Here is a 12,553-nt window from a genome sequence, read left to right on the forward strand (position 1 = left end):
ATCTAGAATTTGATGCTTCTTTTAAGTTTTTTATGCTTCTTTTAATCTAGGTTTCTGACACTGTGCACTCAGTAAGGACAGCAACCTTGCCTGTCTTTTTAATTACAGTATCTTGATTATTTACTAATATAAGCATTCATTTAATATTTCTTTATTGACAGATAAATTTCACTGAAACAAAATTATTTCCTATTAAATAAAGCAGTATATGTCCAGAACTGTTAGAACAAGAAATTAGATTGGGTTGAATCATGTCAGCGGGGCTGCTAACGGTTTAGCCAAATCCTTATTCTTGCATAACTGTCTCATATATGCATATCACAAAAGGATCACTGGAGAATGTTGAAATGAATCAAACAAGATCTATCACCACTACAATGAACAGAACTCACCCTCACATACAAAAAACAGTTCTATATGTACTTTATTACATTCAATATCCATTTGTGTACACATCCTTCTTCAATAATTCTCCTTTTAAAAGTAATTTTACCCCAGTATTCTCCTTCCCAGTGACTGCTATGATCGACAGTAATAACAAAAACTTAGTAAGAGTAAGGGGGAAATAGGAAGCTAAGGTGATCACAGCTTTTAAAGGTTCTTTCAGGGAAAAAAAATACACCTAATTTAGTTTCTTTTGCCTTTAAAATTAACCCAAGTTCTCAAGTCAATTCCTTGTAAAATTTTATACACTTCCGTCCTCCTTTGGAAGAGACAAAAACCCAGCAGCTTTTGATCAACTACCTCATCTAAAAGCTCCCCCTCAAATTTATATCTACCCTCTCAGCATCACAGAACTAAATCAGCCGCCATGGATTGCAAGCATGTGTTACACCTAATGTCCAAAATCCAACTAATGTCCACATTAGCCTAATAAAATCAACGTTTGCTAGCAAGATCTGTTAAATCTTGCAAGAATAGGAATAGCTTGGAACCCAAAGACTTTTATGCAATGTTTATTTATTGAATAAATATTTAGTATATACTTCTATCAAGTGACTCATGGTTCTTTACAGTACATAAAATAGAAGTTCCCCGTATGTAGCTCATGGACAGCACACTAGTGGTAAAAATGGCCTGTGGGTTCTTGACAAATTTCACTATTTCTACTTTTGCTGTTGCCAAACAATTTTATTATCAGATTCTACCACCACTAGTTTTCCCAATCATTTTACCACTTAATGCATTGGTTTGGAATCTTAGTTTGACCACATAAATGCCTACGAAAAGCATACATATAACAGAAAATATAATTGGTAGCTGTTGGGTTAAATTATTCCATATTCTCAAGCCTCCTCTTCTGTAGTACAGTGATAGCTCACAAAATCATACTTCAAATATTTCATTGCCTGGCAGAGAGAAAATGGAAACAATCATAGATAAAGACAAAGGTAAAGGCGGGGGTGGGGGTGACTCTGGAGGTAAGATGAGAACTTACTTTTATTCCTGTTTGAAGACCCTTTAGAAGACCATGGATTGTTCTATACAAAATTTTTTTTTTATATTATATAGCTTCACTTTTTTAATATTTTTTATTGATTTATAATCATTTTACAATGTTGTGTCAAATTCCAGTGTAGAGCACAATTTTTCAGTTATACATGAACATATATATATTCATTGTCACATTTTTTTCGCTGTGAGCTACCGTAAGATCTTGTGTCTATTTCCCTGTGCTATACAGTATAATCTTGTTTATCTATTCTACAATTTTGAAAGACATAAATTTGAATTCAAATTCTAAAATTTCCTACAGTGTTAAGGGGCTCCTACAGAACAAGATATTAAAAAAAAAAAAAGTCAGTAGCATATATTCTAATCTACAAACAAAACCAGGGTGGATCTTTTCTCATTAGTTTAAAAACTGAATGGTTTTAAGATGCATTCCAGCTGAAGTTAGTCACTGTGAATGTATTTACTCAGGACAAGGTTTCATTATCCTCATAATGAGACTTTACTCCTTCCAAAATGATGTACTTACTCCCCAAAGAAGATGAAGGTGATGAGGGCTACAATCACTCCTTTGTTACCAGCTCTCCGCAGCCTAAACTTAACCTTCACTGTCATAAGCACCATGAATGTCTCTTTTATTCAGATTTCACTCTCCCTGGCTGAGATCTCACCCGGCAGTGAGAAAGAGTTCGAATAGTAACTGGAAAGATAGCAAAGTTATGAAAGATACACTTTTCAACTAACATCATCTGAGCGCTGAAAAAAGCTGTCGGACACTGGGGCTGAAGGACGGTGTAACTCGGGGAGGAGGGAAGCTGGATGGAGAAGGGGTGCCGTGGGGAAACCCATGTGGTCGTTTGTCTGCCTCAAGATTTTTATAAGACTATTTTCTTCATGAGACCATGGAAAGTAGCGAGTCAAGATTAAGCTGAAAAATGTGAAATTCAGCCAAGTGCATGGACGCTGTCGTAAATGGGGCTGAAACTTTTTGTTTCAGTCATTTGGATGAGAAATACATGAAAATGTAAAGTAACATAAAAAGAAGAGATGGCACTTTCAACCCTTAATTTATTCTGTAATTCTATGAAGATAGCAAATATCCTAATGGACCAAAAAAAAAAAAATAGGAAACTGATTATTCCTAAATTTAAATGAAGTTACAAACATTTTTATTCTATATTATTCTTCACACATTATTGTTCCGGCTTGGCTATCTTGGCTATCTTGGCTCATTCATTTAAAAAGAGAAAAGATAAGACTTTAAGCAAATCTGTGAAGTCATGCACATTAAAATCTTCAGAGGGCTATTTTCCTCCATAATTAAAAGCACCCGCTCTAATATACATCCTTCAGGCATACATACTAATTCTACACTTTTATATGCATGAGTATCATATGAATAATGCTCCAAGATTTGGCCTAATGACTAGATTTTTATCACAGAAAGAATTCTATTGCTTTTACATTATTCAGAGTCTAACAAGGTCCCACAAAAGAGCTAAATAAAAGAACTACCAACAAAATTAATGTTCTCTTTTGACTAAAAGGATCCTGCGATGTAAAAGTACACATATAACCTAGCGGGTAGTTCACAAACTAAACAGACTTCACAGCAGAAGCTCTGCTAACATAAAGAAACACACCAAAATAGTAAAGACAAATCAACCTAAAAATAGGGTTTCTAAGTCAATATTTCTAAATTAAAGAGTAATATTTTTAAATCCCAATATACAGTTGGTCATAAAACAGTTAAGTGTTTTTAAAACACACTGGAAAGAGAAATAGGAGATTACACACACACACACACACAAACACACACACACACAAACACAAACAACATGAGCACACTTATTTGGGGGAAAAAATCTACATAGCTATAATAATCTTCTATTTTCTTCCATATATAAAAGTTAAATGTATCTTCTCTATCATCACAAGCATATCTTCAAATTTAAAATCAACATACACTTATAACCATCTTATTGTATATTCATGTCTAAAATTATCATTAACTTCAAATGTCAAAAATTATTGTAGAAAATTTAATGGTGCTCAATGTCTTCTCAAAAGTGACAAATTTTACCCATATTTTTCTTTATGGACTTGTTTTGTGGCTTATATTTTTTAAAACATTTATTTTCTAATGAAAAATATTAGAAACAATTACAATATTACAAAACATTACAAAATATTAGAATCCACAGAAAAAATTAGAGTGTCTAATGATCACAAACATCATATTTCAGACACTGGAAACATTCTATTGTTGCATTAAACCAATAGATATATCAATTATATGCATGCATTTTTAGAATAAGGGACAATATTCTAATGGTGCTAATAAAAGATTTTCTGAATAAAATGAAATTCTTATCAATAGCCTTCTACAGAGGACTTTAAAAATATCTTTTCCCCTCTACTTAAATATAAACTTCTCTTCCTTCTATTGATCTGTTTTTTTCCTATTTTCTCTTTCCTTTTTTTTCTCCCCTTATATTGAAAACAATCTTTCAACTACAGAACTCTGACCTCTATCAAGCACATAATTCATTCACCTAACAAATCATTTTTGCACATTCCCAAGTATTATGTTTCAAGTTCTGCTGAGAAACTGTTCATGGGTCTTAGAATTCTGGATTGGCTCAAATAGGACTAGATCCTGCCTTTGTGGGACACTAGATTTTTATGTTGCTATGCTACTAAATGTGAGAATGGTTTGAGACAGGACCTCTGATTTCACCCAAAACACACAAGTGCTCTTTCTTAATAAAATCACTTGAGTGTCACAGGACTGAAAAAGAACATGAGAATTTATCGACCACATAAAGGACTACATTCAGAGAGTCATATGATTAGAAGAAGGGATTCATGCAATTCTTAACACAGGTTTGGTACCTTTATTCTCTCCTACTCCAGTGCAGTGAATACTCTATTGTATAGTTACTTATAAAAATGAAAAATAACTGGCTATTCAGTTCTTCCTAATGGTCTGGTAGGCTCCATGTGTGAGAATGTGCGGAATGCCTACCCGCTCTACACGTGTCAGACGTATTCACTTTTCTGCCTGGAAGGCTCTGGAGTCCCACCTCATACTCTCACTCTTGATCTCAAAAATTTATCCTATAAATACCAAATGTCACATCCCCCCATAAAGACTTTCTGATTCCTTCAACCACAGTGAGCCTCTCCCTTCTCCTATGTACTGAGATATAAATATCACTATGTATATATATTTTTCTTTTTTTCGCTTAGTCTACCCCCAACAACTGTGCCAAATAGGTACTACTATCATTTCCACCTCGTAGATAAGAACACCAAGGCAGGTGAGGTCTCTCTGATTCCAAAGTCCACTGCTTGTTTGCTTAATATGTACTCCACTTAGCTCCACACTCTACTGAGATGGTTGCCTGGGTGCCTCCAGTCTCTGGGTTCCCTGATGACAGAAGGCAGAGATCCTGTCTTGTCCATCTCTCTGTTTCCAGTGTCTGGCACAGAATAGGTATTCGATAATACAAATGCTCAATACACGATGAACGAATAAATGAAATGCAATTATGTTCAACTTCCCCTGTGAAGAAAAACTCATCCCCTTCTGAATATTCTAAACATACATCTGTAAAGAGCATAAGAGTTATTGCTGACTTCATCCAGCAAACATTTCGTGAGTGCGCATTACATGTGATGCACTGTGCTGTGCTGAGAACAACTGAGACTCAGTTCCCTGTCCTCCAGAAACGTAATTCAACAGGGGACAGTGATAAACAACTAGCTAATTGCTTGTTTGGTTTTTCCTAGTCTCCGGCAATTTCTTCCCTTTAAGGGAACCTCATTCTTTACAAACATGTTCCAACACCTCACACTTCTGGGTCAGTGGGATGCAGATCAGTCAATAGGGAAAAAAAAAAAAAAAAAGTTAAAAGCATCTCCACGGATCTCAAAAACACAATCTTTTAAGCCATTCTTGTTTAGATCAGTAGTCATTTAAGCAGTGTACAGCGTTAAAGAAAACAATGAAGTCAAGGCCACCCTGATAGTATCCTTGCACTTTTTCTTTCACAAGAGACAGCATCGCAAAGTGAAAAGGACATGGGTTTTGAAGTCAGAAAGATCAGGATTTCCATCCCAACTCTGTCCCTTTCCCCCCATACAGACCACAGACAAACTGCTCTATCTTTCGGAGCCTCTTTCTTACCTGTAATACGGAAATAAGGAGACTCGCCCTAAAGGGCTCTTACAAGAGTTGAAAGGGATAACACATGTAACGCCTGCCATACCAACGATGCTAGTTTTATGATTTCTGATCTCTCCAGATGCTACCTGGAGAGTACCGGTCAACTGTAATTACAACAGTACTTCTGGCCCCAGTGTCAGTAACACAGTGTTTACCAAAAGAAAGGTACCTGAAAAAAGCCACTTGAAAAGAGGGAAGACGAGGGGCATGGGATAAGATTCACACCCATGTAGTTAAGTCTCAGGGTTCTAGATGGTGCATATATCATCTGCCTCTTCTTGGCATACACCCTGCAAATCCCTTATTTCAGATCATTTTTGTGAAAAATAAAGATTTATTGATTATTTCTATGATTAGATCTCAAAGAACTGGCATATGTCATTGTGTTAAGGATTCTACTTCTCACAAAGAATCTCTGAGCTCGTGAGGAAGAGGGAAATGACTTACAAACAATGTCCAGGAACCCACCTCCGCATATAGTCTAGGCACTATTCCATTCTGGTTTCCAAGTCATTTCTCAGTTGTTTCTTTTAAGAAATTTTGCAAAGCATGTTAAAAAAATCAAATAAAAATGCTTTCCTTTCCATCCTAAACCTAATTTATAATCTACTTAACTTAAAAATCACATTTACTGGAAGTTCACAGACAGAAAAGTGAATCTAGATACGTACCTTACACCTTTCAAAAAATCAACTCAAAACGGATCATAAACCTAAAAGTAAAATGAAAACCTGTAAAACTTCCGGTGGGAGGAGAGAAAACTGGGTGGCCGTGGTTTTGGTGTTGAGTGTTTGAGTACGATACGACACCAAAAGCCTACCTATGAAATTGGTAAGTTGGCCTTTATTAAAATTAAAAACATTTGCTTTGTAAAGACACTGTTAAAGAAATAAAAACACAAGCGAAACTGGAAAAAAAATTTTGCAAAACACATATCTGATAAAGTGCTTGTATCAAAAAGATATAAAGAATTCTTAAAATTCAACAATAAGAAAACAGACAACCCTATTTTTAAAAAATGGGCAAAAGTTCAGAACAGACATCTCACAAAAAGAAATATGCAGATGGAAACAGCATATGAAAAGACGCTTAACATTAAATGTCATTAGAGAATGGAAAATTGAAGCAATGAGCTATCACTATATACCAATTAGAATGGATAAAATCCAAAAAAACTGATAATATCAAATGTTGTCAAGGAGCTTGCATTCACTGCTGGTGGAAGTGCAAACAGGTATACAGCCACTCTGGAAAACAGATTGGCAATATGTTACAAAGCTAACCAGAATCTTACAATATGATTCAGCAACCTTGTTCCTAGGTATTTACCCAACTGATCTGAAAACTTATGTCCACACAAAAAATTGCCAACGAACATTCATAGCAGTTTTAATCATAGTTACCAAAAACCAAAAACAAGCAAGATATCCTTCAAAAGATGGATAGATACACCAACTGTGATATATCCATACAATGTAATATAATTACATGACAAAAAGAAATGAGCTATCAAGCCAGAGGAAGACACGAATGGACCTTAAAAGCATATTCTTAGGAAAGAAGCATTGTGCCAAGGCTATATGATTCTAATTATATGACGTCTGGAAAAGGCAAAACTATAGAGACAATTAAAAAACACAAAAACAAAAACAGTGGTTGCCAGAGGGAGGGGGCTAAGGGAGTGATATGTGAAGCACAGGGGATTTTTAAGTGTTGAAATTATTCTATATGATATTTTGATACTATAATGATAGCTACATGAAATTATACATTGCCAAAACCCATAGAACTTTACAGGACAAAGAGTGAAATTGAATGTGTGCAAATTTTGAAGAAATCATTTAGAAGGTCAGGGGATCCCAGAATGGAATGCAGACTGTGACAAAAGTATCTAACCGTATCATAAACGTGTATAATAACCTCGCTAAAGGGGACGGAGGGAAAGGAGTGGAATCTGTAAGGCTAAGTGGAACCTGTAAAAGGAACTGCACATAAGCACTGTACTCTAGTGGATCAGGCTATTTCCCCTTCTCTATAAAGGAAGTACAGGTTAACAACTTTGATACCACTATCCATGTGTAATGGAATTGAAAATTTAAGTAAATGGATGGTAGATGGTAGGAGCCAGGTTTTTTCACCTTGCTGGAGTGACTGTATAGATAAGCAAGAAGAGAAATCCAGAATGATGAGGTACAGGAAGAGATATCCACATGAACTCATAGTCAGCTTAAAACAGATACACACTGTTATACAGAGAAGCATGTATAGGTAAGTGTATATACAGAGGTTTGTATACACACATATGTATTTCCTGCTGTCAGATGAGAGACTAGAAGTAATGACACCCCAGCAGCAACATGAACACCTAGCACCCAGATTTTGGCTTTTAACACCATTTCCCAAGAAAATGAACCAGATTCTTTCTGGCTGACTCTAGGCCTGGGGCAGGAAATGGAAATATACAAGATAATCCTGGAGCATCTTTTAATGCTAGAAAGTAAGGAAATTATTAAAAAAAAAAACTCACATTAATGGAGATATGTCAAAAGAGCACAGAAACTAACTGAAAAGAGCTCCCAATGGCCAAAGCTGAAACTATTTGAAGAACAAAATTAAGTAGTATTGGGTTATAACCCAAAGTATAAACATATACCCAGCAGCCCAGACCAATATACGCAAATGATTGAGTAAATTAATAAATGGGGGAAAGAGACAAATCTGCCACACAGAAAAATTCCCAGAATTCTCCTCCCTCAAGGAGGAGAAGCATAACTCTCCACTTCCTAAGGATGGGCTGTACACTGTTCTTCCTTCTAAGAAACAGCATGGAAAGAAAGAGAGTAACTTTTCAGTAAGGAAAACTAACAAACACTGCCTCAGCCAGGTGATCAAGGTCAGTATCAACAGTGACAAATCATGTTAATAGAACCTTGTTACTATGTGGTAAAAACAGCACTTTGCCTCTGTGATCTTCCTCCCCAAAACCAGAAACCTCAGATCGTGATAACAGTATTAGACTAATTCCAACAGAGGGGATCCTACAAAATCCCTGACCAGTACTCCTCAAAACCATGGAAGTCATCGAAAACAAGGTAAGTCTAACAAACTGTCATAGCCAAGAGGAGCCTATGGAGATGTGACAACTAGGTGTAATGTGGCATCCTAGGTGGCAGGTCCTGGAGCAGAAAAAGGACATTAGACTAAAAACTAAGGAAATCTAAATAAAGTTCGAACTTGAGCTAATAATAATGTACCAATACTGGTTCACTAATTGTAACAAATACTAATGTAGAATAGTAGTAAGATGGGAAATTAAATATGAGGGTATTCTAGAAGTCACTTTACTATCTTTACACTTTTTCTGTAAATCTAAAAAATAAAATATATATTTTTTAAAATACCATTTAGGAATGTATCTAGAAAACACTGAATAGGCTGTAGTGAGGCACAGAAGAACTTCACATCTTCCCTGGATATGTTACGTCTCAAATGTTTACAACTATTCTGTTACAGAATTTTTCTTGAGAAAATATTTTCAATCACTAACAGCTGCAAACAATTTCATGCAGTAATTCCCAGCAGGGATGTACTATAATGAAGTACTTTAACAAAAATTCCACCTTTTCCCCTTACATGTGACTGCAGATGTCTGAAGGTTTGTAACTTGTCATTAACTTGGGCTGTTTTGGGATGATCCACATAACTACCAAACATGTTTAGTACAACTCAGAAAAGCTAACTTAAATTTTATCTAAATCAAATCAGTGCTAAAATATCCAACAAAACTTCAAGCATCTAAAGCAAGACCTTGAGAAAGACTATCATCTTTTTATCCTGGATCTTATATTTTCTTATACAAACCATGGTTCAAGTGAGCTGCTGCAGAATTAAAGGAGATAAATGAAAACAGAAGAATGTGGAGAAGAATTAAAAAGTAGTGGGCGAGCGTGTGTGTATGTAATGTAAGAAAAGGAAAGGACTAGGACTTGAAATCTATCAATTAAAAACACTGAAAGCAAAGAGTAGGAAGCCTACGTCATAGCATAAAAAAGAAAAGGACTGATATCTAAAAACTATCAGCATAAATAAAAAATTAAAAGCAGGAAAAGCTAGAGATAAAAACAAAACACAATCTTTACATTTGATCAGAAACAAGCAAAGTGTTCAAAATTGGACATCAGATTCCTGACAGGGAACAAACAAAAACCATTTTAAAGAAACTTCACCCTAACTACAATTTAAAATATTCCTTCACTATTAATAAAAAGTTAAAAATCGCCATATAATGATATTCAATGACACCGGAAAGTGGGAGGAAAAAAAAGATTACAAAGAGAATGTATCAAATATTGTGAACCGTGGTTAACTCACAATAGTGGAATTAAAAGCAAGTTATCTTTTCTTCTTTCCTTTTTTTCTGCTCTGAAGTGAACGACTTGTGGAATTTTTAAAAGTCTTAATCTCTGAATTCTGCACTAAAGGCATTTTATAAAATGTTATTATATCTGTGACACATTCTACCTTACCCCTAACATGCCAAGTCTATAAATGGCATTATTTTTCAAATTGGTAAGTAAAAATGTGAACCCAGGACCAAAAATTTTCCATACCAGCAACTTAAGAACTATAGTAATATATCCAGATAACTCCAATTCCAAAGTGAAAATCTATACTAGGTGAGAAAGGATGGCACTGACTTTAATTTTCAATGACCACACGATCTAAATTACTAGTGTACACTTTCCAAAACCCAAGTCGCTGTAGAAGAACGGTATCCTTTCAAGGGAAATAAATTAGAAGCAATACACAGCACAGTTACTTTGTTATATGTATATAAAGAATCCTTTTGGGAATCCTAATTCTTCTACCTCCCCAAAAATAATAAAGCCAAAATCAAACTATTCACGTGCATCTGAAATCAAGTTTTATCTGAACTTAACATAATTAGCTATTCTTTTTATTATCAGAGGCAAGGCGAGAACTGAAACCTTAAAAGGGAAAGTAATAATACATTTCACTAAAATATGTTTTATAAAAGTGGGTTCCCATTCTACTGCTCTTGATGTCCATGGATTTCAAAGCCCAATACCTAATTCAGTGACCTACCCCTAAAGCGCTATGGGTACCACGGGCAAAGAAGGATTTGAGAAACAATGTAAAGGGAGGGGACAATCCGTGCATAGACTCTGCATACAGGTAGTCCTCGAAAGGAAAGTAGAAAGTGAGAGCATAGGAGGAGCGAACAGGGTTTTGGAATCCACTCCAAAGGCATTAATTGACAAAGACACCAGAAGGGCCGTCTCCCCAAAAGTAAAATGGTGAGTGAGCGGAGGGGAGCAAGCTAAGAAAGGAAAGTCAGCAGGAATTAGGAGTGACAACTATGCACAAAGAAAGATCCGTCTTGAAATTTGATGGGGTGGGCGATCGTGGGACCTCCTCGGAAAGTGTCTATTGGAAAAGAATCCCCCCCCCCCGATTTGGGGATGGGGAGGGCGGTCTCCAAACCCCAAGTCTAAGACCAGCCCGGAGAAGAATACGCTCGTTCTGGAGTCGCCCCACAGACCAGATAAGCGCAGGTGTATCTGCGGCAGCTCAGGTTACCGGGAAATATGACAAGGACACCGTGAATCTTCTCTGCCCACCCCTCCCGGAGCCCCGGGCGTGGCGGCCGGGCGGCCGAGGGTCGGCACCCGCTCCGGCGCCCCAGGACCAGCGCGCGGACGCGCTCCGGCAGCAGCGCCCTCGCACACCTGGCTCCCGACACCAGTTGAAAGCGGTCAAAGTGAATGAAGGCGGACGCGGCGCCTGGCAGCGCTCCACCCCGGGCACACAAAGGCGGATTCCGAAAATCGACGGAGGTTCCGAGCCGCCGGACCCCGGCGGGCGCTCTTCGCCGAGGGGCTCTTACCTCGGATCCGCCCTCGGGGCCGCGGCTCCCCCGGAGGCGCCTCGAGCCCACAGCCGGCGGGAGGAGGCCGGGAGAAAGCCCCCGACGCGGACCGCGCCCTCCCAATCCTCCGCGAGCCGCCCAGCCGCCGTCGGCGCCCAGCCGAGGAGACGCGGTCTCCGGGGCGAGCACAGCGCCGGCCTCGCGCTCGGCGAGACCGCCTCGCCCGCCGCCGCCGCCGCCGGGGAACTCTGGCGCTGCCCGCCCGCTCGCCCGCTCGCCCGAGCCGGCCGCGCGCCGCGCATGCCCAGTACCCCGCGGGGAACGAGCCAGCGAGCGCGCGCCGCGCGGCCCGGAGCCCGCTCCGCTCTCCGGGTCTTGGCGGCAGCCGAGCGGCAGAGTATCTGGTCGACCCCAGCGCTGGAGGCGAATATGCCGGAGGGGCCGGGTGGGCGGGAGAGGGGCGGGAGGAGAGAAGGCAGGGCCCCGCGCCGAGTTATCAAGGCCGGGATCAAAGTCAGACCGAGGTTCAGAGCCGCCGACAGGTTTCCAGAAGTGCCCTAGCAGGACCGACTAGCAGCTGGGAGACGCGGGCCGGGGAATAGAGCGGGAGGAGAGGTTTGCCCCGGGCAAGAGTTGATGCCCCGGGCAGAGGGAGCGCTCCAGTTACACCGGGTCCTGGAGCGCAATTCGTGGCTACCAACCTACGGGCAGTAAACCTGCCAGAGACACGCCAGCCTTCGTCTTCCTCCTCGGGCCCTTACACCTATTTTTTCCCCTTTTGTCATTTCCCTCTTTTTTTTTTTTTTTTTCGTCTCCACTCATGCTGTAAATTGTTGGCACCCAAGGGCCTCCAGTTCTGTCCCTTAGAGTCTTCAAACTGCCGGTCCTTAGCTGCAAGCAGCAAGCCCAGACCCGCTTCGCACGCCTGCCTTGGCTCCTATTTTTCTGGTAGCTCTTGCCAAGATCCTGATGTGGTTTGA

At 39.2% G+C, this 12,553-nt stretch overlaps 1 protein-coding gene across 2 annotated transcripts in view; it reads right to left on the reverse strand.

Moving 5' to 3' along the window:
* Window positions 1-11,798, reverse strand: part of EPS8 (EGFR pathway substrate 8, signaling adaptor) — a 147,233-nt gene extending 135,435 nt beyond the window's left edge. For both annotated transcript variants that reach the window (XM_031444048.2, XM_031444047.2), the window contains exon 1: window positions 11,592-11,798. The gene's annotated coding sequence lies outside the window, so the exon portion shown is untranslated. The remainder of the gene's footprint in view (window positions 1-11,591) is intronic.
* Between the last annotated feature and the right edge of the window lie 755 nt (window positions 11,799-12,553).

Source organism: Camelus dromedarius, chromosome 25 (genome assembly GCF_036321535.1).
Source record: "Camelus dromedarius isolate mCamDro1 chromosome 25, mCamDro1.pat, whole genome shotgun sequence".
Taxonomy (NCBI): Eukaryota; Metazoa; Chordata; class Mammalia; order Artiodactyla; family Camelidae; genus Camelus; species Camelus dromedarius.